This window comes from Phalangium opilio, unplaced genomic scaffold (assembly GCF_054372755.1).
Source record: "Phalangium opilio isolate 3A_F unplaced genomic scaffold, DU_Popi_V2 ptg001170l_1, whole genome shotgun sequence".
Taxonomy (NCBI): Eukaryota; Metazoa; Arthropoda; class Arachnida; order Opiliones; family Phalangiidae; genus Phalangium; species Phalangium opilio.
The window spans coordinates 9,359,534-9,378,257 of record NW_028324255.1 but is presented as its reverse complement, the minus strand read 5'-3'; the positions used below and the strand labels follow the sequence as shown (position 1 = coordinate 9,378,257).

General features: G+C 39.0%; 54 non-coding genes across 54 annotated transcripts; all 54 read right to left on the bottom strand.

Moving 5' to 3' along the window:
- Positions 1-77: 77 nt before the first annotated feature.
- TRNAK-UUU (transfer RNA lysine (anticodon UUU)) lies at positions 78-150 on the bottom strand. The gene has a single exon. It is a non-coding gene; the product is annotated as a tRNA-Lys (tRNA).
- Positions 151-613: 463 nt separating this feature from the next.
- Positions 614-686, bottom strand: TRNAK-UUU (transfer RNA lysine (anticodon UUU)). The gene has a single exon. It is a non-coding gene; the product is annotated as a tRNA-Lys (tRNA).
- Positions 687-793: 107 nt separating this feature from the next.
- TRNAK-UUU (transfer RNA lysine (anticodon UUU)) lies at positions 794-866 on the bottom strand. Its single transcript has one exon. It is a non-coding gene; the product is annotated as a tRNA-Lys (tRNA).
- Positions 867-1,507: 641 nt separating this feature from the next.
- Positions 1,508-1,580, bottom strand: TRNAK-UUU (transfer RNA lysine (anticodon UUU)). Its single transcript has one exon. It is a non-coding gene; the product is annotated as a tRNA-Lys (tRNA).
- Positions 1,581-1,686: 106 nt separating this feature from the next.
- TRNAK-UUU (transfer RNA lysine (anticodon UUU)) lies at positions 1,687-1,759 on the bottom strand. The gene has a single exon. It is a non-coding gene; the product is annotated as a tRNA-Lys (tRNA).
- A 107-nt stretch (positions 1,760-1,866) lies between these two features.
- Positions 1,867-1,939, bottom strand: TRNAK-UUU (transfer RNA lysine (anticodon UUU)). Its single transcript has one exon. It is a non-coding gene; the product is annotated as a tRNA-Lys (tRNA).
- Positions 1,940-2,224: 285 nt separating this feature from the next.
- Positions 2,225-2,297, bottom strand: TRNAK-UUU (transfer RNA lysine (anticodon UUU)). The gene has a single exon. It is a non-coding gene; the product is annotated as a tRNA-Lys (tRNA).
- A 645-nt stretch (positions 2,298-2,942) lies between these two features.
- TRNAK-UUU (transfer RNA lysine (anticodon UUU)) lies at positions 2,943-3,015 on the bottom strand. The gene has a single exon. It is a non-coding gene; the product is annotated as a tRNA-Lys (tRNA).
- Positions 3,016-3,122: 107 nt separating this feature from the next.
- On the bottom strand, positions 3,123-3,195 carry TRNAK-UUU (transfer RNA lysine (anticodon UUU)). The gene has a single exon. It is a non-coding gene; the product is annotated as a tRNA-Lys (tRNA).
- Positions 3,196-3,480: 285 nt separating this feature from the next.
- Positions 3,481-3,553, bottom strand: TRNAK-UUU (transfer RNA lysine (anticodon UUU)). The gene has a single exon. It is a non-coding gene; the product is annotated as a tRNA-Lys (tRNA).
- Positions 3,554-3,840: 287 nt separating this feature from the next.
- TRNAK-UUU (transfer RNA lysine (anticodon UUU)) lies at positions 3,841-3,913 on the bottom strand. The gene has a single exon. It is a non-coding gene; the product is annotated as a tRNA-Lys (tRNA).
- A 643-nt stretch (positions 3,914-4,556) lies between these two features.
- TRNAK-UUU (transfer RNA lysine (anticodon UUU)) lies at positions 4,557-4,629 on the bottom strand. The gene has a single exon. It is a non-coding gene; the product is annotated as a tRNA-Lys (tRNA).
- Positions 4,630-5,094: 465 nt separating this feature from the next.
- On the bottom strand, positions 5,095-5,167 carry TRNAK-UUU (transfer RNA lysine (anticodon UUU)). Its single transcript has one exon. It is a non-coding gene; the product is annotated as a tRNA-Lys (tRNA).
- A 285-nt stretch (positions 5,168-5,452) lies between these two features.
- Positions 5,453-5,525, bottom strand: TRNAK-UUU (transfer RNA lysine (anticodon UUU)). Its single transcript has one exon. It is a non-coding gene; the product is annotated as a tRNA-Lys (tRNA).
- A 1,359-nt stretch (positions 5,526-6,884) lies between these two features.
- Positions 6,885-6,957, bottom strand: TRNAK-CUU (transfer RNA lysine (anticodon CUU)). Its single transcript has one exon. It is a non-coding gene; the product is annotated as a tRNA-Lys (tRNA).
- Positions 6,958-7,242: 285 nt separating this feature from the next.
- On the bottom strand, positions 7,243-7,315 carry TRNAK-UUU (transfer RNA lysine (anticodon UUU)). Its single transcript has one exon. It is a non-coding gene; the product is annotated as a tRNA-Lys (tRNA).
- A 107-nt stretch (positions 7,316-7,422) lies between these two features.
- On the bottom strand, positions 7,423-7,495 carry TRNAK-UUU (transfer RNA lysine (anticodon UUU)). The gene has a single exon. It is a non-coding gene; the product is annotated as a tRNA-Lys (tRNA).
- A 463-nt stretch (positions 7,496-7,958) lies between these two features.
- On the bottom strand, positions 7,959-8,031 carry TRNAK-UUU (transfer RNA lysine (anticodon UUU)). The gene has a single exon. It is a non-coding gene; the product is annotated as a tRNA-Lys (tRNA).
- Positions 8,032-8,672: 641 nt separating this feature from the next.
- Positions 8,673-8,745, bottom strand: TRNAK-UUU (transfer RNA lysine (anticodon UUU)). The gene has a single exon. It is a non-coding gene; the product is annotated as a tRNA-Lys (tRNA).
- A 106-nt stretch (positions 8,746-8,851) lies between these two features.
- On the bottom strand, positions 8,852-8,924 carry TRNAK-UUU (transfer RNA lysine (anticodon UUU)). Its single transcript has one exon. It is a non-coding gene; the product is annotated as a tRNA-Lys (tRNA).
- A 107-nt stretch (positions 8,925-9,031) lies between these two features.
- Positions 9,032-9,104, bottom strand: TRNAK-UUU (transfer RNA lysine (anticodon UUU)). The gene has a single exon. It is a non-coding gene; the product is annotated as a tRNA-Lys (tRNA).
- Positions 9,105-9,389: 285 nt separating this feature from the next.
- TRNAK-UUU (transfer RNA lysine (anticodon UUU)) lies at positions 9,390-9,462 on the bottom strand. Its single transcript has one exon. It is a non-coding gene; the product is annotated as a tRNA-Lys (tRNA).
- Positions 9,463-9,747: 285 nt separating this feature from the next.
- TRNAK-UUU (transfer RNA lysine (anticodon UUU)) lies at positions 9,748-9,820 on the bottom strand. The gene has a single exon. It is a non-coding gene; the product is annotated as a tRNA-Lys (tRNA).
- A 287-nt stretch (positions 9,821-10,107) lies between these two features.
- TRNAK-UUU (transfer RNA lysine (anticodon UUU)) lies at positions 10,108-10,180 on the bottom strand. The gene has a single exon. It is a non-coding gene; the product is annotated as a tRNA-Lys (tRNA).
- Positions 10,181-10,823: 643 nt separating this feature from the next.
- Positions 10,824-10,896, bottom strand: TRNAK-UUU (transfer RNA lysine (anticodon UUU)). Its single transcript has one exon. It is a non-coding gene; the product is annotated as a tRNA-Lys (tRNA).
- A 465-nt stretch (positions 10,897-11,361) lies between these two features.
- Positions 11,362-11,434, bottom strand: TRNAK-UUU (transfer RNA lysine (anticodon UUU)). Its single transcript has one exon. It is a non-coding gene; the product is annotated as a tRNA-Lys (tRNA).
- A 285-nt stretch (positions 11,435-11,719) lies between these two features.
- Positions 11,720-11,792, bottom strand: TRNAK-UUU (transfer RNA lysine (anticodon UUU)). Its single transcript has one exon. It is a non-coding gene; the product is annotated as a tRNA-Lys (tRNA).
- Positions 11,793-12,255: 463 nt separating this feature from the next.
- On the bottom strand, positions 12,256-12,328 carry TRNAK-UUU (transfer RNA lysine (anticodon UUU)). The gene has a single exon. It is a non-coding gene; the product is annotated as a tRNA-Lys (tRNA).
- Positions 12,329-12,435: 107 nt separating this feature from the next.
- TRNAK-UUU (transfer RNA lysine (anticodon UUU)) lies at positions 12,436-12,508 on the bottom strand. The gene has a single exon. It is a non-coding gene; the product is annotated as a tRNA-Lys (tRNA).
- Positions 12,509-12,615: 107 nt separating this feature from the next.
- On the bottom strand, positions 12,616-12,688 carry TRNAK-UUU (transfer RNA lysine (anticodon UUU)). Its single transcript has one exon. It is a non-coding gene; the product is annotated as a tRNA-Lys (tRNA).
- A 107-nt stretch (positions 12,689-12,795) lies between these two features.
- On the bottom strand, positions 12,796-12,868 carry TRNAK-UUU (transfer RNA lysine (anticodon UUU)). Its single transcript has one exon. It is a non-coding gene; the product is annotated as a tRNA-Lys (tRNA).
- Positions 12,869-12,975: 107 nt separating this feature from the next.
- TRNAK-UUU (transfer RNA lysine (anticodon UUU)) lies at positions 12,976-13,048 on the bottom strand. The gene has a single exon. It is a non-coding gene; the product is annotated as a tRNA-Lys (tRNA).
- Positions 13,049-13,155: 107 nt separating this feature from the next.
- TRNAK-UUU (transfer RNA lysine (anticodon UUU)) lies at positions 13,156-13,228 on the bottom strand. The gene has a single exon. It is a non-coding gene; the product is annotated as a tRNA-Lys (tRNA).
- A 107-nt stretch (positions 13,229-13,335) lies between these two features.
- Positions 13,336-13,408, bottom strand: TRNAK-UUU (transfer RNA lysine (anticodon UUU)). Its single transcript has one exon. It is a non-coding gene; the product is annotated as a tRNA-Lys (tRNA).
- Positions 13,409-13,693: 285 nt separating this feature from the next.
- Positions 13,694-13,766, bottom strand: TRNAK-UUU (transfer RNA lysine (anticodon UUU)). The gene has a single exon. It is a non-coding gene; the product is annotated as a tRNA-Lys (tRNA).
- A 107-nt stretch (positions 13,767-13,873) lies between these two features.
- On the bottom strand, positions 13,874-13,946 carry TRNAK-UUU (transfer RNA lysine (anticodon UUU)). The gene has a single exon. It is a non-coding gene; the product is annotated as a tRNA-Lys (tRNA).
- A 107-nt stretch (positions 13,947-14,053) lies between these two features.
- Positions 14,054-14,126, bottom strand: TRNAK-UUU (transfer RNA lysine (anticodon UUU)). Its single transcript has one exon. It is a non-coding gene; the product is annotated as a tRNA-Lys (tRNA).
- A 107-nt stretch (positions 14,127-14,233) lies between these two features.
- Positions 14,234-14,306, bottom strand: TRNAK-UUU (transfer RNA lysine (anticodon UUU)). Its single transcript has one exon. It is a non-coding gene; the product is annotated as a tRNA-Lys (tRNA).
- Positions 14,307-14,769: 463 nt separating this feature from the next.
- On the bottom strand, positions 14,770-14,842 carry TRNAK-UUU (transfer RNA lysine (anticodon UUU)). Its single transcript has one exon. It is a non-coding gene; the product is annotated as a tRNA-Lys (tRNA).
- Positions 14,843-14,949: 107 nt separating this feature from the next.
- Positions 14,950-15,022, bottom strand: TRNAK-UUU (transfer RNA lysine (anticodon UUU)). The gene has a single exon. It is a non-coding gene; the product is annotated as a tRNA-Lys (tRNA).
- Positions 15,023-15,129: 107 nt separating this feature from the next.
- On the bottom strand, positions 15,130-15,202 carry TRNAK-UUU (transfer RNA lysine (anticodon UUU)). Its single transcript has one exon. It is a non-coding gene; the product is annotated as a tRNA-Lys (tRNA).
- Positions 15,203-15,309: 107 nt separating this feature from the next.
- TRNAK-UUU (transfer RNA lysine (anticodon UUU)) lies at positions 15,310-15,382 on the bottom strand. The gene has a single exon. It is a non-coding gene; the product is annotated as a tRNA-Lys (tRNA).
- Positions 15,383-15,489: 107 nt separating this feature from the next.
- TRNAK-UUU (transfer RNA lysine (anticodon UUU)) lies at positions 15,490-15,562 on the bottom strand. Its single transcript has one exon. It is a non-coding gene; the product is annotated as a tRNA-Lys (tRNA).
- Positions 15,563-15,669: 107 nt separating this feature from the next.
- On the bottom strand, positions 15,670-15,742 carry TRNAK-UUU (transfer RNA lysine (anticodon UUU)). The gene has a single exon. It is a non-coding gene; the product is annotated as a tRNA-Lys (tRNA).
- A 107-nt stretch (positions 15,743-15,849) lies between these two features.
- Positions 15,850-15,922, bottom strand: TRNAK-UUU (transfer RNA lysine (anticodon UUU)). The gene has a single exon. It is a non-coding gene; the product is annotated as a tRNA-Lys (tRNA).
- A 285-nt stretch (positions 15,923-16,207) lies between these two features.
- On the bottom strand, positions 16,208-16,280 carry TRNAK-UUU (transfer RNA lysine (anticodon UUU)). Its single transcript has one exon. It is a non-coding gene; the product is annotated as a tRNA-Lys (tRNA).
- A 107-nt stretch (positions 16,281-16,387) lies between these two features.
- On the bottom strand, positions 16,388-16,460 carry TRNAK-UUU (transfer RNA lysine (anticodon UUU)). The gene has a single exon. It is a non-coding gene; the product is annotated as a tRNA-Lys (tRNA).
- Positions 16,461-16,567: 107 nt separating this feature from the next.
- TRNAK-UUU (transfer RNA lysine (anticodon UUU)) lies at positions 16,568-16,640 on the bottom strand. The gene has a single exon. It is a non-coding gene; the product is annotated as a tRNA-Lys (tRNA).
- Positions 16,641-16,747: 107 nt separating this feature from the next.
- TRNAK-UUU (transfer RNA lysine (anticodon UUU)) lies at positions 16,748-16,820 on the bottom strand. The gene has a single exon. It is a non-coding gene; the product is annotated as a tRNA-Lys (tRNA).
- Positions 16,821-16,927: 107 nt separating this feature from the next.
- TRNAK-UUU (transfer RNA lysine (anticodon UUU)) lies at positions 16,928-17,000 on the bottom strand. Its single transcript has one exon. It is a non-coding gene; the product is annotated as a tRNA-Lys (tRNA).
- Positions 17,001-17,643: 643 nt separating this feature from the next.
- Positions 17,644-17,716, bottom strand: TRNAK-UUU (transfer RNA lysine (anticodon UUU)). The gene has a single exon. It is a non-coding gene; the product is annotated as a tRNA-Lys (tRNA).
- Positions 17,717-17,823: 107 nt separating this feature from the next.
- Positions 17,824-17,896, bottom strand: TRNAK-UUU (transfer RNA lysine (anticodon UUU)). The gene has a single exon. It is a non-coding gene; the product is annotated as a tRNA-Lys (tRNA).
- Positions 17,897-18,181: 285 nt separating this feature from the next.
- On the bottom strand, positions 18,182-18,254 carry TRNAK-UUU (transfer RNA lysine (anticodon UUU)). Its single transcript has one exon. It is a non-coding gene; the product is annotated as a tRNA-Lys (tRNA).
- Positions 18,255-18,361: 107 nt separating this feature from the next.
- TRNAK-UUU (transfer RNA lysine (anticodon UUU)) lies at positions 18,362-18,434 on the bottom strand. The gene has a single exon. It is a non-coding gene; the product is annotated as a tRNA-Lys (tRNA).
- Between the last annotated feature and the right edge of the window lie 290 nt (positions 18,435-18,724).

Sequence of the window (18,724 nt, the reverse complement as noted above, 5' to 3'; positions counted from 1 at the left end):
AATTAGAATTTACATAAATTTATTGAAAGTGAAATGATCTTAAGTTTAAATTATTGATGATTCTTCAAAAACATAATGGCCCGAACAGGTACTCGAACCCTGGACCGTTAGGTTAAAAGCCTAACGCTCTACCGACTGAGCTATCCGGGCTCAAGCGAGGTGAACTCCCGTAATAAATGGAATAAGAATTTCAATAATTTTACTGGAAATTAAATGATCTGAAGTTTAAATTATTGATGATTCTTCAAAAACAGAATGGCCCGAACAAGGAGTCGAACCCTGGACCGTGGTTTGAAGCCTAACGCTCTACCGACTGAGCTATCCGAGCTGAAACGAAATGAACTCCCGTAATAATTGGGATTAGAATTTCAATAATTTTACTGGAAATTAAATGATCTGAAGTTTAAATTATTGATGATTCTTCAAAAACACAGTCACCCGAACAAGGAGTCGAACCCTGGACCGTGGTTTGAAGCCTAACGCTCTACCGACTGAGCTATCCGAGCTGAAACGAAATGAACTCCCGTAATAATTGGGATTAGAATTTCAATAATTTTACTGGAAATTAAATGATCTGAAGTTTAAATTATTGATGATTCTTCAAAAACAGAGTCGCCCGAACAGGGACTCGAACCCTGGACCGTTAGGTTAAAAGCCTAACGCTCTACCGACTGAGCTATCCGGGCTCAAGCGAGGTGAACTCACGTAATAATTGGAATTAGAATTTACATAAATTTATTGAAAGTGAAATGATCTTAAGTTTAAATTATTGATGATTCTTCAAAAACATAATGGCCCGAACAGGTACTCGAACCCTGGACCGTTAGGTTAAAAGCCTAACGCTCTACCGACTGAGCTATCCGGGCTCAAGCGAGGTGAACTCCCGTAATAAATGGAATAAGAATTTCAATAATTTTACTGGAAATTAAATGATCTGAAGTTTAAATTATTGATGATTCTTCAAAAACAGAATGGCCCGAACAAGGAGTCGAACCCTGGACCGTGGTTTGAAGCCTAACGCTCTACCGACTGAGCTATCCGAGCTGAAACGAAATGAACTCCCGTAATAATTGGGATTAGAATTTCAATAATTTTACTGGAAATTAAATTATCTGAAGTTTAAATTATTGATGATTCTTCAAAAACACAGTCACCCGAACAAGGAGTCGAACCCTGGACCGTGGTTTGAAGCCTAACGCTCTACCGACTGAGCTATCCGGGCTCAAGCGAGGTGAACTCCCGTAATAAATGGGATAAGAATTTCAATAATTTTACTGGAAATTAAATGATCTGAAGTTTAAATTATTGATGATTCTATAAAAACAGAGTCGCCCGAACAAGGAGTCGAACCCTGGACCGTGGTTTGAAGCCTAACGCTCTACCGACTGAGCTATACGAGCTGAAACGAAATGAACTCCCGTAATAATTGGGATTAGAATTTCAATAATTTTACTGGAAATTAAATGATCTGAAGTTTAAATTATTGATGATTCTTCAAAAACAGAGTCGCCCGAACAGGGACTCGAACCCTGGACCGTTAGGTTAAAAGCCTAAGGCTCTACCGACTGAGCTATCCGGGCTCAAGCGAGGTGAACTCACGTAATAATTGGAATTAGAATTTACATAAATTTATTGAAAGTGAAATGATCTTAAGTTTAAATTATTGATGATTCTTCAAAAAATAATGGCCCGAACAGGTACTCGAACCCTGGACCGTTAGGTTAAAAGCCTAACGCTCTACCGACTGAGCTATCCGGGCTCAAGCGAGGTGAACTCACGTAATAATTGGAATTAGAATTTACATAAATTTATTGAAAGTGAAATGATCTGAAGTTTAAATTATTGACGATTCTTTAAAAACAGAGTCGCCCGAACAGGGACTCGAACCCTGGACCGTTAGGTTAAAAGCTTAACGCTCTACCGACTGAGCTATCCGGGCTGAAACGAAATGAACTCCCGTAATAATTGGGATTAGAATTTCAATAATTTTACTGGAAATTAAATGATCTGAAGTTTAAATTATTGATGATTCTTCAAAAACACAGTCGCCCGAACAAGGAGTCGAACCCTGGACCGTGGTTTGAAGCCTAACGCTCTACCGACTGAGCTATCCGAGCTGAAACGAAATGAACTCCCGTAATAATTGGGATTAGAATTTCAATAATTTTACTGGAAATTAAATGATCTGAAGTTTAAATTATTGATGATTCTTCAAAAACACAGTCGCCCGAACAGGGACTCGAACCCTGGACCGTTAGGTTAAAAGCCTAACGCTCTACCGACTGAGCTATCCTGGCTCAAGCGAGGTGAACTCCCGTAATAATTGGGATAAGAATTTCAATAATTTTACTGGAAATTAAATGATCTGAAGTTTAAATTATTGATGATTCTTTAAAAAAAGAGTCGCCCGAAAAAGGAGTCGAACCCTGGACCGTGGTTTGAAGCCTAACGCTCTACCGACTGAGCTATCCGAGCTGAAACGAAATGAACTCCCGTAATAATTGGGATTAGAATTTCAATAATTTTACTGGAAATTAAATGATCTGAAGTTTAAATTATTGATGATTCTTCAAAAACACAGTCGCCCGAACAGGGACTCGAACCCTGGACCGTTAGGTTAAAAGCCTAACGCTCTAAAGACTAAGCTATCTGGGCTCAAGCGAGGTGAACTCCCGTAATAATTGGAATAAGAATTTCAATAATTTTACTGGAAATTAAATGATCTGAAGTTTAAATTATTGATGATTCTTCAAAAACAGAGTCGCCCGAACAGGGACTCGAACCCTGGACCGTTAGGTTAAAAGCCTAACGCTCTACCGACTGAGCTATCCTGTCTCAAACGAAGTTAAATCCCGTAATAATTGGAATTAGAATTTACATAAATTTATTGAAAGTGAAATGATCTGAAGTTTAAATTATTGACGATTCTTTAAAATCAGAGTCGCCCGAACAGGGACTCGAACCCTGGACCGTTAGGTTAAAAGCCTAACGCTCTACCGACTGAGCTATCCGGGCTGAAACGAGGTGAACTCACGTAATAATTGGAATTGGAATTTACATATATTTATTGAAAGTGAAATGATCTGAAGTTTAAATTATTGACGATTCTTTAAAAACAGAGTCGCCCGAAGAGGGACTCGAACCCTGGACCGTTAGGTTAAAAGCCTAACGCTCTACCGACTGAGCTATCCGGGCTGAAACGAAATGAACTCCCGTAATAATTGGGATTAGAATTTCAATAATTTTACTGGAAATTAAATGATCTGAAGTTTAAATTATTGATGATTCTTTAAAAAAAGAGTCGCCCGAAAAAGGAGTCGAACCCTGGACCGTGGTTTGAAGCCTAACGCTCTACCGACTGAGCTATCCGAGCTGAAACGAAATGAACTCCCGTAATAATTGGGATTAGAATTTCAATAATTTTACTGGAAATTAAATGATCTGAAGTTTAAATTATTGATGATTCTTCAAAAACACAGTCGCCCGAACAGGGACTCGAACCCTGGACCGTTAGGTTAAAAGCCTAACGCTCTACCGACTAAGCTATCTGGGCTCAAGCGAGGTGAACTCCCGTAATAATTGGAATAAGAATTTCAATAATTTTACTGGAAATTAAATGATCTGAAGTTTAAATTATTGATGATTCTTCAAAAACAGAGTCGCCCGAACAGGGACTCGAACCCTGGACCGTTAGGTTAAAAGCCTAACGCTCTACCGACTGAGCTATCCTGTCTCAAACGAAGTTAAATCCCGTAATAATTGGAATTAGAATTTACATAAATTTATTGAAAGTGAAATGATCTGAAGTTTAAATTATTGACGATTCTTTAAAATCAGAGTCGCCCGAACAGGGACTCGAACCCTGGACCGTTAGGTTAAAAGCCTAACGCTCTACCGACTGAGCTATCCGGGCTGAAACGAGGTGAACTCACGTAATAATTGGAATTGGAATTTACATATATTTATTGAAAGTGAAATGATCTGAAGTTTAAATTATTGACGATTCTTTAAAAACAGAGTCGCCCGAACAGGTACTCGAACCCTGGACCGTTAGGTTAAAAGCTTAACGCTCTACCGACTGAGCTATCCGGGCTGAAACGAAATGAACTCCCGTAATAATTGGGATTAGAATTTCAATAATTTTACTGGAAATTTAATGATCTGAAGTTTAAATTATTGATGATTCTTCAAAAACACAGTCGCCCGAACAAGGAGTCGAACCCTGGACCGTGGTTTGAATCCTAATGCTCTACCGACTGAGCTATCCGAGCTGAAACGAAATGAACTCCCGTAATAATTGGGATTAGAATTTCAATAATTTTACTGGAAATTAAATGATCTGAAGTTTAAATTATTGATGATTCTTCAAAAACACAGTCGCCCGAACAAGGAGTCGAACCCTGGACCGTGGTTTGAAGCCTAACGCTCTACCGACTGAGCTATCCGAGCTGAAACGAAATGAACTCCCGTAATAATTGGGATTAGAATTTCAATAATTTTACTGGAAATTAAATGATCTGAAGTTTAAATTATTGATGATTCTTCAAAAACACAGTCGCCCGAACAGGGACTCGAACCCTGGACCGTTAGGTTAAAAGCCTAACGCTCTACCGACTGAGCTATCCTGGCTCAAGCGAGGTGAACTCCCGTAATAATTGGGATAAGAATTTCAATAATTTTACTGGAAATTAAATGATCTGAAGTTTAAATTATTGATGATTCTTTAAAAAAAGAGTCGCCCGAAAAAGGAGTCGAACCCTGGACCGTGGTTTGAAGCCTAACGCTCTACCGACTGAGCTATCCGATCTGAAACGAAATGAACTCCCGTAATAATTGGGATTAGAATTTCAATAATTTTACTGGAAATTAAATGATCTGAAGTTTAAATTATTGATGATTCTTCAAAAACACAGTCGCCCGAACAGGGACTCGAACCCTTTACCGTTAGGTTAAAAGCCTAACGCTCTACCGACTGAGCTATCTGGGCTCAAGCGAAGTGAACTCCCGTAATAATTCGAATAAGAATTTCAATAATTTTACTGGAAATTAAATGATCTGAAGTTTAAATTATTGATGATTCTTCAAAAACAGAGTCGCCCGAACAGGGACTCGAACCCTGGACCGTTAGGTTAAAAGCTTAACGCTCTACCGACTGAGCTATCCGGGCTGAAACGAAATGAACTCCCGTAATAATTGGGATTAGAATTTCAATAATTTTACTGGAAATTAAATGATCTGAAGTTTAAATTATTGATTATTCTTAAAAAACACAGTCGCAAGAACAAGGAGTCGAACCCTGGACCGTGGTTTGAATCCTAATGCTCTACCGACTGAGCTATCCGAGCTGAAACGAAACGAACTCCCGTAATAATTGGGATTAGAATTTCAATAATTTTACTGGAAATTAAATGATCTGAAGTTTAAATTATTGATGATTCTTCAAAAACAGAGTCGCCCGAACAGGGACTCGAACCCTGGACCGTTAGGTTAAAAGCTTAACGCTCTACCGACTGAGCTATCCGGGCTGAAACGAAATGAACTCCCGTAATAATTGGGATTAGAATTTCAATAATTTTACTGGAAATTAAATGATCTGAAGTTTAAATTATTGATTATTCTTAAAAAACACAGTCGCCCGAACAAGGAGTCGAACCCTGGACCGTGGTTTGAATCCTAATGCTCTACCGACTGAGCTATCCGAGCTGAAACGAGAAGAACTCCCGTAATAATTGGGATTAGAATTTCAATAATTTTACTGGAAATTAAATGATCTGAAGTTTAAATTATTGATGATTCTTCAAAAACACAGTCGCCCGAACAAGGAGTCGAACCCTGGACCGTGGTTTGAAGCCTAACGCTCTACCGACTGAGCTATCCGAGCTGAAGCGAAATGAACTCCCGTAATAATTGGGATTAGAATTTCAATAATTTTACTGGAAATTAAATGATCTGAAGTTTAAATTATTGATGATTCTTCAAAAACAGAGTCGCCCGAACAGGGACTCGAACTCTGGAACGTTAGGTTAAAAGCCTAACGCTCTACCGACTGAGCTATCCTGTCTCAAACGAAGGTAAATCCCGTAATAATTGGAATTAGAGTTTACATAAATTTATTGAAAGTGAAATGATCTGAAGTTTAAATTTTTGATGATTCTTCAAAAACAGAATGGCCCGAACAGGTACTCGAACCCTGGACCGTTAGGTTAAAAGCTTAACGCTCTACCGACTGAGCTATCCGGGCTGAAACGAATTGAACTCCCGTAATAATTGGGATTAGAATTTCAATAATTTTACTGGAAATTAAATGATCTGAAGTTTAAATTATTGATGATTCTTCAAAAACACAGTCACCCGAACAAGGAGTCGAACCCTGGACCGTGGTTTGAAGCCTAACGCTCTACCGACTGAGCTATCCGGGCTCAAGCGAGGTGAACTCCCGTAATAAATGGGATAAGAATTTCAATAATTTTACTGGAAATTAAATGATCTGAAGTTTAAATTATTGATGATTCTATAAAAACAGAGTCGCCCGAACAAGGAGTCGAACCCTGGACCGTGGTTTGAAGCCTAACGCTCTACCGACTGAGCTATACGAGCTGAAACGAAATGAACTCCCGTAATAATTGGGATTAGAATTTCAATAATTTTACTGGAAATTAAATGATCTGAAGTTTAAATTATTGATGATTCTTCAAAAACAGAGTCGCCCGAACAGGGACTCGAACCCTGGACCGTTAGGTTAAAAGCCTAACGCTCTACCGACTGACCTATCCTGTCTCAAACGAAGTTAAATCCCGTAATATTTGGAATTAGAGTTTACATAAATTTATTGAAAGTGAAATGATCTGAAGTTTAAATTATTGACGATTCTTTAAAAACAGATTCGCCAGAACAGGGACTCGAACCCTGGACCGTTAGGTTAAGAGCCTAACGCTCTACCGACTGAGCTATCCGGGCTGAAACGAAATGAACTCCCGTAATAATTGGGATTAGAATTTCAATAATTTTACTGGAAATTAAATGATCTGAAGTTTAAATTATTGATGATTCTTCAAAAACACAGTCGCCCGAACAAGGAGTCGAACCCTGGACCGTGGTTTGAAGCCTAACGCTCTACCGACTGAGCTATCCGAGCTGAAACGAAATGAACTCCCGTAATAATTGGGATTAGAATTTCAATAATTTTACTGGAAATTAAATGATCTGAAGTTTAAATTATTGATGATTCTTCAAAAACAGAGTCGCCCGAACAGGGACTCGAACCCTGGACCGTTAGGTTAAAAGCCTAACGCTCTACCGACTGAGCTATCCGGGCTCAAGCGAGGTGAACTCACGTAATAATTGGAATTAGAATTTACATAAATTTATTGAAAGTGAAATGATCTTAAGTTTAAATTATTGATGATTCTTCAAAAACATAATGGCCCGAACAGGTACTCGAACCCTGGACCGTTAGGTTAAAAGCCTAACGCTCTACCGACTGAGCTATCCGGGCTCAAGCGAGGTGAACTCCCGTAATAAATGGAATAAGAATTTCAATAATTTTACTGGAAATTAAATGATCTGAAGTTTAAATTATTGATGATTCTTCAAAAACAGAATGGCCCGAACAAGGAGTCGAACCCTGGACCGTGGTTTGAAGCCTAACGCTCTACCGACTGAGCTATCCGAGCTGAAACGAAATGAACTCCCGTAATAATTGGGATTAGAATTTCAATAATTTTACTGGAAATTAAATGATCTGAAGTTTAAATTATTGATGATTCTTCAAAAACACAGTCACCCGAACAAGGAGTCGAACCCTGGACCGTGGTTTGAAGCCTAACGCTCTACCGACTGAGCTATCCGGGCTCAAGCGAGGTGAACTCACGTAATAATTGGAATTAGAATTTACATAAATTTATTGAAAGTGAAATGATCTTAAGTTTAAATTATTGATGATTCTTCAAAAACATAATGGCCCGAACAGGTACTCGAACCCTGGACCGTTAGGTTAAAAGCCTAACGCTCTACCGACTGAGCTATCCGGGCTCAAGCGAGGTGAACTCCCGTAATAAATGGAATAAGAATTTCAATAATTTTACTGGAAATTAAATGATCTGAAGTTTAAATTATTGATGATTCTTCAAAAACAGAATGGCCCGAACAAGGAGTCGAACCCTGGACCGTGGTTTGAAGCCTAACGCTCTACCGACTGAGCTATCCGAGCTGAAACGAAATGAACTCCCGTAATAATTGGGATTAGAATTTCAATAATTTTACTGGAAATTAAATTATCTGAAGTTTAAATTATTGATGATTCTTCAAAAACACAGTCACCCGAACAAGGAGTCGAACCCTGGACCGTGGTTTGAAGCCTAACGCTCTACCGACTGAGCTATCCGGGCTCAAGCGAGGTGAACTCCCGTAATAAATGGGATAAGAATTTCAATAATTTTACTGGAAATTAAATGATCTGAAGTTTAAATTATTGATGATTCTATAAAAACAGAGTCGCCCGAACAAGGAGTCGAACCCTGGACCGTGGTTTGAAGCCTAACGCTCTACCGACTGAGCTATACGAGCTGAAACGAAATGAACTCCCGTAATAATTGGGATTAGAATTTCAATAATTTTACTGGAAATTAAATGATCTGAAGTTTAAATTATTGATGATTCTTCAAAAACAGAGTCGCCCGAACAGGGACTCGAACCCTGGACCGTTAGGTTAAAAGCCTAACGCTCTACCGACTGAGCTATCCGGGCTCAAGCGAGGTGAACTCACGTAATAATTGGAATTAGAATTTACATAAATTTATTGAAAGTGAAATGATCTTAAGTTTAAATTATTGATGATTCTTCAAAAAATAATGGCCCGAACAGGTACTCGAACCCTGGACCGTTAGGTTAAAAGCCTAACGCTCTACCGACTGAGCTATCCGGGCTCAAGCGAGGTGAACTCACGTAATAATTGGAATTAGAATTTACATAAATTTATTGAAAGTGAAATGATCTGAAGTTTAAATTATTGACGATTCTTTAAAAACAGAGTCGCCCGAACAGGGACTCGAACCCTGGACCGTTAGGTTAAAAGCTTAACGCTCTACCGACTGAGCTATCCGGGCTGAAACGAAATGAACTCCCGTAATAATTGGGATTAGAATTTCAATAATTTTACTGGAAATTAAATGATCTGAAGTTTAAATTATTGATGATTCTTCAAAAACACAGTCGCCCGAACAAGGAGTCGAACCCTGGACCGTGGTTTGAAGCCTAACGCTCTACCGACTGAGCTATCCGAGCTGAAACGAAATGAACTCCCGTAATAATTGGGATTAGAATTTCAATAATTTTACTGGAAATTAAATGATCTGAAGTTTAAATTATTGATGATTCTTCAAAAACACAGTCGCCCGAACAGGGACTCGAACCCTGGACCGTTAGGTTAAAAGCCTAACGCTCTACCGACTGAGCTATCCTGGCTCAAGCGAGGTGAACTCCCGTAATAATTGGGATAAGAATTTCAATAATTTTACTGGAAATTAAATGATCTGAAGTTTAAATTATTGATGATTCTTTAAAAAAAGAGTCGCCCGAAAAAGGAGTCGAACCCTGGACCGTGGTTTGAAGCCTAACGCTCTACCGACTGAGCTATCCGAGCTGAAACGAAATGAACTCCCGTAATAATTGGGATTAGAATTTCAATAATTTTACTGGAAATTAAATGATCTGAAGTTTAAATTATTGATGATTCTTCAAAAACACAGTCGCCCGAACAGGGACTCGAACCCTGGACCGTTAGGTTAAAAGCCTAACGCTCTACCGACTAAGCTATCTGGGCTCAAGCGAGGTGAACTCCCGTAATAATTGGAATAAGAATTTCAATAATTTTACTGGAAATTAAATGATCTGAAGTTTAAATTATTGATGATTCTTCAAAAACAGAGTCGCCCGAACAGGGACTCGAACCCTGGACCGTTAGGTTAAAAGCCTAACGCTCTACCGACTGAGCTATCCTGTCTCAAACGAAGTTAAATCCCGTAATAATTGGAATTAGAATTTACATAAATTTATTGAAAGTGAAATGATCTGAAGTTTAAATTATTGACGATTCTTTAAAATCAGAGTCGCCCGAACAGGGACTCGAACCCTGGACCGTTAGGTTAAAAGCCTAACGCTCTACCGACTGAGCTATCCGGGCTGAAACGAGGTGAACTCACGTAATAATTGGAATTGGAATTTACATATATTTATTGAAAGTGAAATGATCTGAAGTTTAAACTATTGACGATTCTTTAAAAACAGAGTCGCCCGAACAGGTACTCGAACCCTGGACCGTTAGGTTAAAAGCTTAACGCTCTACCGACTGAGCTATCCGGGCTGAAACGAAATGAACTCCCGTAATAATTGGGATTAGAATTTCAATAATTTTACTGGAAATTAAATGATCTGAAGTTTAAATTATTGATGATTCTTCAAAAACACAGTCGCCCGAACAAGGAGTCGAACCCTGGACCGTGGTTTGAATCCTAATGCTCTACCGACTGAGCTATCCGAGCTGAAACGAAATGAACTCCCGTAATAATTGGGATTAGAATTTCAATAATTTTACTGGAAATTAAATGATCTGAAGTTTAAATTATTGATGATTCTTCAAAAACACAGTCGCCCGAACAAGGAGTCGAACCCTGGACCGTGGTTTGAAGCCTAACGCTCTACCGACTGAGCTATCCGAGCTGAAACGAAATGAACTCCCGTAATAATTGGGATTAGAATTTCAATAATTTTACTGGAAATTAAATGATCTGAAGTTTAAATTATTGATGATTCTTCAAAAACACAGTCGCCCGAACAGGGACTCGAACCCTGGACCGTTAGGTTAAAAGCCTAACGCTCTACCGACTGAGCTATCCTGGCTCAAGCGAGGTGAACTCCCGTAATAATTGGGATAAGAATTTCAATAATTTTACTGGAAATTAAATGATCTGAAGTTTAAATTATTGATGATTCTTTAAAAAAAGAGTCGCCCGAAAAAGGAGTCGAACCCTGGACCGTGGTTTGAAGCCTAACGCTCTACCGACTGAGCTATCCGATCTGAAACGAAATGAACTCCCGTAATAATTGGGATTAGAATTTCAATAATTTTACTGGAAATTAAATGATCTGAAGTTTAAATTATTGATGATTCTTCAAAAACACAGTCGCCCGAACAGGGACTCGAACCCTTTACCGTTAGGTTAAAAGCCTAACGCTCTACCGACTGAGCTATCTGGGCTCAAGCGAAGTGAACTCCCGTAATAATTCGAATAAGAATTTCAATAATTTTACTGGAAATTAAATGATCTGAAGTTTAAATTATTGATGATTCTTCAAAAACAGAGTCGCCCGAACAGGGACTCGAACCCTGGACCGTTAGGTTAAAAGCTTAACGCTCTACCGACTGAGCTATCCGGACTGAAACGAAATGAACTCCCGTAATAATTGGGATTAGAATTTCAATAATTTTACTGGAAATTAAATGATCTGAAGTTTAAATTATTGATTATTCTTAAAAAACACAGTCGCCCGAACAAGGAGTCGAACCCTGGACCGTGGTTTAAATCCTAATGCTCTACCGACTGAGCTATCCGAGCTGAAACGAAACGAACTCCCGTAATAATTGGGATTAGAATTTCAATAATTTTACTGGAAATTAAATGATCTGAAGTTTAAATTATTGATGATTCTTCAAAAACAGAGTCGCCCGAACAGGGACTCGAACCCTGGACCGTTAGGTTAAAAGCTTAACGCTCTACCGACTGAGCTATCCGGGCTGAAACGAAATGAACTCCCGTAATAATTGGGATTAGAATTTCAATAATTTTACTGGAAATTAAATGATCTGAAGTTTAAATTATTGATTATTCTTAAAAAACACAGTCGCCCGAACAAGGAGTCGAACCCTGGACCGTGGTTTGAATCCTAATGCTCTACCGACTGAGCTATCCGAGCTGAAACGAGAAGAACTCCCGTAATAATTGGGATTAGAATTTCAATAATTTTACTGGAAATTAAATGATCTGAAGTTTAAATTATTGATGATTCTTCAAAAACACAGTCGCCCGAACAAGGAGTCGAACCCTGGACCGTGGTTTGAAGCCTAACGCTCTACCGACTGAGCTATCCGAGCTGAAGCGAAATGAACTCCCGTAATAATTGGGATTAGAATTTCAATAATTTTACTGGAAATTAAATGATGTGAAGTTTAAATTATTTATGATTCTTCAAAAACACAGTCGCCCGAACAGGGACTCGAACCCTGGACCGTTAGGTTAAAAGCCTAACGCTCTACCGACTGAGCTATCCGGGCTCAAGCGAGGTGAACTCCCGTAATAATTGGGATAAGAATTTCAATAATTTTACTGGAAATTAAATGATCTGAAGTTTAAATTATTGATGATTCTTCAAAAACACAGTCGCCCGAACAGGGACTCGAACCCTGGACCGTTAGGTTAAAAGCCTAACGCTCTACCGACTGAGCTATCCGGGCTCAAGCGAGGTGAACTCCCGTAATAATTGGGATAAGAATTTCAATAATTTTACTGGAAATTAAATGATCTGAAGTTTAAATTATTGATGATTCTTCAAAAACACAGTCGCCCGAACACGGACTCGAACCCTGGACCGTTAGGTTAAAAGCCTAACGCTCTACCGACTGAGCTATCCGGGCTCAAGCGAGGTGAACTCACGTAATAATTGGAATTAGAATTTACATAAATTTATTGAAAGTGAAATGATCTGAAGTTTAAATTATTGATGATTCTTCAAAAACAGAATGGCCCGAACAGGTACTCGAACCCTGGACCGTTAGGTTAAAAGCCTAACGCTCTACCGACTGAGCTATCCGGGCTCAAGCGAGGTGAACTCACGTAATAATTGGAATTAGAATTTACATAAATTTATTGAAAGTGAAATGATCTGAAGTTTAAATTATTGACGATTCTTTAAAAACAGAGTCGCCCGAACAGGGACTCGAACCCTGGACCGTTAGGTTAAAAGCTTAACGCTCTACCGACTGAGCTATCCGGGCTGAAACGAAATGAACTCCCGTAATAATTGGGATTAGAATTTCAATAATTTTACTGGAAATTAAATGATCTGAAGTTTAAATTATTGATGATTCTTCAAAAACACAGTCGCCCGAACAGGGACTCGAACCCTGGACCGTTAGGTTAAAAGCCTAACGCTCTACCGACTGAGCTATCCGGGCTCAAGCGAGGTGAACTCACGTAATAGTTGGAATTAGAATTTACATAAATTTATTGAAAGTGAAATGATCTGAAGTTTAAATTATTGACGATTCTTTAAAAACAGAGTCGCCCGAACAGGGACTCGAACCCTGGACCGTTAGGTTAAAAGCTTAACGCTCTACCGACTGAGCTATCCGGGCTGAAACGAAGTGAACTCCCGTAATAATTGGGATTAGAATTTCAATAATTTTACTGGAAATTAAATGATCTGAAGTTTAAATTATTGATGATTCTTCAAAAACACAGTCGCCCGAACAAGGAGTCGAACCCTGGACCGTGGTTTGAAGCCTAACGCTCTACCGACTGAGCTATCCGAGCTGAAGCGAAATGAACTCCCGTAATAATTGGGATTAGAATTTCAATAATTTTACTGGAAATTAATTGATGTGAAGTTTAAATTATTTATGATTCTTCAAAAACACAGTCGCCCGAACAGGGACTCGAACCCTGGACCGTTAGGTTAAAAGCCTAACGCTCTACCGACTGAGCTATCCGGGCTCAAGCGAGGTGAACTCCCGTAATAATTGGGATAAGAATTTCAATAATTTTACTGGAAATTAAATGATCTGAAGTTTAAATTATTGATGATTCTTCAAAAACACAGTCGCCCGAACAGGGACTCGAACCCTGGACCGTTAGGTTAAAAGCCTAACGCTCTACCGACTGAGCTATCCGGGCTCAAGCGAGGTGAACTCCCGTAATAATTGGGATAAGAATTTCAATAATTTTACTGGAAATTAAATGATCTGAAGTTTAAATTATTGATGATTCTTCAAAAACACAGTCGCCCGAACACGGACTCGAACCCTGGACCGTTAGGTTAAAAGCCTAACGCTCTACCGACTGAGCTATCCGGGCTCAAGCGAGGTGAACTCACGTAATAATTGGGATAAGAATTTCAATAATTTTACTGGAAATTAAATGATCTGAAGTTTAAATTATTGATGATTCTTCAAAAACAGAGTCGCCCGAACAGGGACTCGAACCCTGGACCGTTAGGTTAAAAGCTTAACGCTCTACCGACTGAGCTATCCGGGCTGAAACGAAATGAACTCCCGTAATAATTGGGATTAGAATTTCAATAATTTTACTGGAAATTAAATGATCTGAAGTTTAAATTATTGATTATTCTTAAAAAACACAGTCGCCCGAACAAGGAGTCGAACCCTGGACCGTGGTTTGAATCCTAATGCTCTACCGACTGAGCTATCCGAGCTGAAACGAGAAGAACTCCCGTAATAATTGGGATTAGAATTTCAATAATTTTACTGGAAATTAAATGATCTGAAGTTTAAATTATTGATGATTCTTCAAAAACACAGTCGCCCGAACAAGGAGTCGAACCCTGGACCGTGGTTTGAAGCCTAACGCTCTACCGACTGAGCTATCCGAGCTGAAGCGAAATGAACTCCCGTAATAATTGGGATTAGAATTTCAATAATTTTACTGGAAATTAAATGATGTGAAGTTTAAATTATTTATGATTCTTCAAAAACACAGTCGCCCGAACAGGGACTCGAACCCTGGACCGTTAGGTTAAAAGCCTAACGCTCTACCGACTGAGCTATCCGGGCTCAAGCGAGGTGAACTCCCGTAATAATTGGGATAAGAATTTCAATAATTTTACTGGAAATTAAATGATCTGAAGTTTAAATTATTGATGATTCTTCAAAAACACAGTCGCCCGAACAGGGACTCGAACCCTGGACCGTTAGGTTAAAAGCCTAACGCTCTACCGACTGAGCTATCCGGGCTCAAGCGAGGTGAACTCCCGTAATAATTGGGATAAGAATTTCAATAATTTTACTGGAAATTAAATGATCTGAAGTTTAAATTATTGATGATTCTTCAAAAACACAGTCGCCCGAACACGGACTCGAACCCTGGACCGTTAGGTTAAAAGCCTAACGCTCTACCGACTGAGCTATCCGGGCTCAAGCGAGGTGAACTCACGTAATAATTGGAATTAGAATTTACATAAATTTATTGAAAGTGAAATGATCTGAAGTTTAAATTATTGATGATTCTTCAAAAACAGAATGGCCCGAACAGGTACTCGAACCCTGGACCGTTAGGTTAAAAGCCTAACGCTCTACCGACTGAGCTATCCGGGCTCAAGCGAGGTGAACTCACGTAATAATTGGAATTAGAATTTACATAAATTTATTGAAAGTGAAATGATCTGAAGTTTAAATTATTGACGATTCTTTAAAAACAGAGTCGCCCGAACAGGGACTCGAACCCTGGACCGTTAGGTTAAAAGCTTAACGCTCTACCGACTGAGCTATCCGGGCTGAAACGAAATGAACTCCCGTAATAATTGGGATTAGAATTTCAATAATTTTACTGGAAATTAAATGATCTGAAGTTTAAATTATTGATGATTCTTCAAAAACACAGTCGCCCGAACAGGGACTCGAACCCTGGACCGTTAGGTTAAAAGCCTAACGCTCTACCGACTGAGCTATCCGGGCTCAAGCGAGGTGAACTCACGTAATAGTTGGAATTAGAATTTACATAAATTTATTGAAAGTGAAATGATCTGAAGTTTAAATTATTGACGATTCTTTAAAAACAGAGTCGCCCGAACAGGGACTCGAACCCTGGACCGTTAGGTTAAAAGCTTAACGCTCTACCGACTGAGCTATCCGGGCTGAAACGAAGTGAACTCCCGTAATAATTGGGATTAGAATTTCAATAATTTTACTGGAAATTAAATGATCTGAAGTTTAAATTATTGATGATTCTTCAAAAACACAGTCGCCCGAACAAGGAGTCGAACCCTGGACCGTGGTTTGAAGCCTAACGCTCTACCGACTGAGCTATCCGAGCTGAAGCGAAATGAACTCCCGTAATAATTGGGATTAGAATTTCAATAATTTTACTGGAAATTAATTGATGTGAAGTTTAAATTATTTATGATTCTTCAAAAACACAGTCGCCCGAACAGGGACTCGAACCCTGGACCGTTAGGTTAAAAGCCTAACGCTCTACCGACTGAGCTATCCGGGCTCAAGCGAGGTGAACTCCCGTAATAATTGGGATAAGAATTTCAATAATTTTACTGGAAATTAAATGATCTGAAGTTTAAATTATTGATGATTCTTCAAAAACACAGTCGCCCGAACAGGGACTCGAACCCTGGACCGTTAGGTTAAAAGCCTAACGCTCTACCGACTGAGCTATCCGGGCTCAAGCGAGGTGAACTCCCGTAATAATTGGGATAAGAATTTCAATAATTTTACTGGAAATTAAATGATCTGAAGTTTAAATTATTGATGATTCTTCAAAAACACAGTCGCCCGAACACGGACTCGAACCCTGGACCGTTAGGTTAAAAGCCTAACGCTCTACCGACTGAGCTATCCGGGCTCAAGCGAGGTGAACTCACGTAATAATTGGAATTAGAATTTACATAAATTTATTGAAAGTGAAATGATCTAAAGTTTAAATTATTGACGATTCTTTAAAAACAGAGTCGCCCGAACAGGGACTCGAACCCTGGACCGTTAGGTTAAAAGCTTAACGCTCTACCGACTGAGCTATCCGGGCTCAAGCGAGGTGAACTCCCGTAATAATTGGGATAAGAATTTCAATAATTTTACTGGAAATTAAATGATCTGAAGTTTAAATTATTGATGATTCTTCAAAAACACAGTCGCCCGAACAGGGACTCGAACCCTGGACCGTTAAGTTAAAAGCTTAACGCTCTACCGACTGAGCTATCCGGGCTGAAACGAAATGAACTCCCGTAATAATTGGGATTAGAATTTCAATAATTTTACTGGAAATTAAATGATCTGAAGTTTAAATTATTGATGATTCTTCAAAAACACAGTCGCCCGAACAAGGAGTCGAACCCTGGACCGTGGTTTGAATCCTAATGCTCTACCGACTGAGCTATCCGAGCTGAAACGAAATGAACTCCCGTAATAATTGGGATTAGAATTTCAATAATTTTACTGGAAATTAAATGATCTGAAGTTTAAATTATTGATGATTCTTCAAAAACACAGTCGCCCGAACAAGGAGTCGAACCCTGAACCGTGGTTTGAAGCCTAACGCTCTACCGACTGAGCTATCCGAGCTGAAACGAAATGAACTCCCGTAATAATTGGGATTAGAATTTCCATAATTTTACTGGAAATTAAATGATCTGAAGTTTAAATTATTGATGATTCTTCAAAAACACAGTCGCCCGAACAGGGACTCGAACCCTGGACCGGTAGGTTAAAAGCTTAACGCTCTACCGACTGAGCTATCCGGGCTGAAACGAAATGAACTCCCGTTATAATTGGGATTAGAATTTCAATAATTTTACTGGAAATTAAATGATCTGAAGTTTAAATTATTGATGATTCTTCAAAAACACAGTCGCCTGAACAAGGAGTCGAACCCTGGACCGTTAGGTTAAAAGCCTAACGCTCTACCGACTGAGCTATCCGGGCTCAAGCGAGGTGAACTCACGTAATAATTGGAATTAGAATTTACATAAATTTATTGAAAGTGAAATGATCTGAAGTTTAAATTATTGACGATTCTTTAAAAACAGAGTCGCCCGAACAGGGACTCGAACCCTGGACCGTTAGGTTAAAAGCTTAACGCTCTACCGACTGAGCTATCCGGGCTGAAACGAAATGAACTCCCGTAATAATTGGGATTAGAATTTCAATAATTTTACTGGAAATTAAATGATCTGAAGTTTAAATTATTGATGATTCTTCAAAAACACAGTCGCCCGAACAAGGAGTCGAACCCTGGACCGTGGTTTGAATCCTAATGCTCTACCGACTGAGCTATCCGAGCTGAAACGAAATGAACTCCCGTAATAATTGGGATTAGAATTTCAATAATTTTACTGGAAATTAAATGATCTGAAGTTTAAATTATTGATGATTCTTCAAAAACACAGTCGCCCGAACAAGGAGTCGAACCCTGGACCGTTAGGTTAAAAGCCTAACGCTCTACCGACTGAGCTATCCGGGCTCAAGCGAGGTGAACTCACGTAATAATTGGAATTAGAATTTACATAAATTTATTGAAAGTGAAATGATCTGAAGTTTAAATTATTGACGATTCTTTAAAAACAGAGTCGCCCGAACAGGGACTCGAACCCTGGACCGTTAAGTTAAAAGCTTAACGCTCTACCGACTGAGCTATCCGGGCTGAAACGAAATGAACTCCCGTAATAATTGGGATTAGAATTTCAATAATTTTACTGGAAATTAAATGATCTGAAGTTTAAATTATTGATGATTCTTCAAAAACACAGTCGCCCGAACAAGGAGTCGAACCCTGGACCGTGGTTTGAATCCTAATGTTCTACCGACTGAGCTATCCGAGCTGAAACGAAATGAACTCCCGTAATAATTGTTATTAGAATTTCAATAATTTTACTGGAAATTAAATGATCTGAAGTTTAAATTATTGATGATTCTTCAAAAACACAGTCGCCC